Raw genomic sequence first — 2,921 nt, forward strand, 5'->3', positions numbered from 1 at the left:
TAGTAGTAATAATATTAGTAGTAATAATAATAATAATAATAGATTCTAATAGTAGTAATAATAATAATAATAAATACAACAATACTAATAATAGTAACAGCAGCATAGCTGTATGCGACTGATAGCAAAGTGTCTCACCGCTACACCACAGACCTCAGTATAAGACTCCTGGAGTCTTTGGTGGTTTTTGGTAGTAAGAGTTTCACGGCACATGCGACACAATTAGGTCGTACAAGTACCGGAGACTGGAGGTGTTGCCAGAGAGTAAAGTGTAGAGAAAAAGAAAAGGAGGTGAGATAAGCACGACAGATGTAGATGTTTGGTAGGAGAGAAGGAGAAAACCATACACTGGAGCACCTGCCAACCACCCACTGGACTTTTGTCTAGGAAAGAACACACAGACAGACAGACACACAGACAGACAGACAGACACACAGACTGACCAGTCTCTCCTGCTCCGAGATAAAGTCCTCTAACTGTGTCATGGCGGCGTCAGCCTCCTTCTCTGCGTCGCTCTGTAGTCGTAGGGACTGGTCCACTTGTTCTATGAGCACCTTCCGCTCCTGTCAGATACACAGATACAGATACAGATACACAGATACATAGATACACACAGATACATAGATACAGATACATAGTTACACAGATACAGATATACAGATACAGATACACAGATACAGATACAGATATACAGATACATAGTTACACAGATACAGATATACAGATACAGATACTCAGATACAGATATACAGATACTCAGATACAGATATACAGATACAGATACACAGATACAGATACACAGATACAGATATACAGATACAGATACACAGATACAGATATACAGATACAGATACACAGATACAGATATACAGATACAGATACAGATATACAGATACAGATATAGATACACAGATACAGATATACACAGATACACATATACAGATACAGATACACAGATACAGATACATAGACACACACAGATATATAGATACAGAAACTGGTCCACTTGTTCTATGAGAACCTTCCGCTCCTGTCAGATACACAGATACACACAGATACATAGATACAGATACAGGGACTGGTCCACTTGCTCTATGAAAACCTTCCGCTCCTGTCAGATACACAGATACATAGACAATACACAGATACATAGATACAGATACAGGGACTGGTCTACTTGTTCTATGAGAACCTTCTGTTCCTGTTGGATACAGATACACAGATACAGATACAGATACACAGATACAGATACAGATACACAGATACAGATATACAGATACACATACAGGGACTGGTCTACTTGTTCTATGAGAACCTTCTGTTCCTGTTGGATACAGATACACAGATACAGATACAGATACACAGATACAGATACAGATACACAGATACAGATATACAGATACACATACAGGGACTGGTCTACTTGTTCTATGAGAACCTTCTGTTCCTGTTGGATACAGATACACAGACATACAGATACAGAAACACATATACAGATACACAGACATACAGATACAGAAACACATATACAGATACACAGACATACAGATACACAGATATACAGATACACAGATAGAGATATACAGATACAGACACAGACACAGATATAGTTTGTGTTGATGATGATGATGATGATGATGATGATGATGATGATGATGATGATGAGGATGATGATGGTGTGATGCTGACGATGCTGATGCTGATGCTGATGCTGATGATGATGATGATGATGGTGGTGGTGTGATGATGATGATGATGATGATGATGATGATGGTGGTGGAGTGATGATGATGATGATGATGATGATGATGATGACGATGATGATGGTGGTGTGATGATGATGATGATGATGATGATGATGATGATGATGATGATGGTGATGATGGTGATGATGGTGGTGTGATGATGATGATGATGATGATGATGATGATGATGACGACGATGACGATGGTGGTGTGATGATGATGATGATGATGATGATGGTGGTTTGATGATGAAGATGATGATGATGGTGATGATGGTGGTGTGATGATGATGATGATGATGGTGGTGTGATGAAGATGATGATGATGGTGTGATGATGATGATGATAATGACGATGATGGTGGTGTGATGATGATGATGATGATGATGGTGGTGTGATGATGACGGTGATTGTGGTGTGATGATGATGATGATGATGATGATGGTGGTGGTGTGATAATGATGATGATGATGATGGTGGTGGTTTGATGATGATGATGATGATGATGATGATGATGATGATGGTGTGATGATGATGATGATGATGATGATGATGATGATGATGATGATGATGATGGTGGTGGTGGTGTGATGATGATGATGACGACGACGATGACGACGACGATGGTAATGTGATGATGATGATGATGATGATGATGATGATGATGACTATGATGACAACGATAACTATGAAGACTATGATCCACAGAACTTACAGCCTCCCACTTGCTCTTGTGTTCCTGGAACTGAGCCTTGAGGGTGGAGACCTTTCTCTTGGTGCCACACACACACACACACACACACACACACACACTGATATACACAGAGACACACACACACACACACACACACACACACACTGACATACACACACACACTGACATACACAGAGACACACACACACACACATACACACACACACAGACACACATACACACACAGACATATACACATACACACACACACACAAAGACACACACACACACACACACACACAGAACTTACAGCCTCCCACTTGCTCTTGTGTTCTTGGAACTGAGCCTTGAGGGTGGAGACCTTTCTCTTGGTGCGGGCGGTGTTCAGCTGGAGTTGTTCCTCCAGTTCTTGGAGGCGGTGTGTGCTCTGTGGGGGGAGAGAGGGGAGGGGGAGAAAGAGAGAGAGGGGGGGGAGACATAGAG

At 41.3% G+C, this 2,921-nt stretch overlaps 1 protein-coding gene across 1 annotated transcript in view; it reads right to left on the reverse strand.

The window, feature by feature from the left end:
* The window catches only part of LOC101849810, a gene marked incomplete in the record, with an annotated part of 29,232 nt that overhangs the window by 2,177 nt on the left and 24,134 nt on the right, over positions 1-2,921 (reverse strand).

This window comes from Aplysia californica, unplaced genomic scaffold (assembly GCF_000002075.1).
Source record: "Aplysia californica isolate F4 #8 unplaced genomic scaffold, AplCal3.0 scaffold01067, whole genome shotgun sequence".
NCBI lineage: Eukaryota > Metazoa > Mollusca > Gastropoda > Aplysiida > Aplysiidae > Aplysia > Aplysia californica.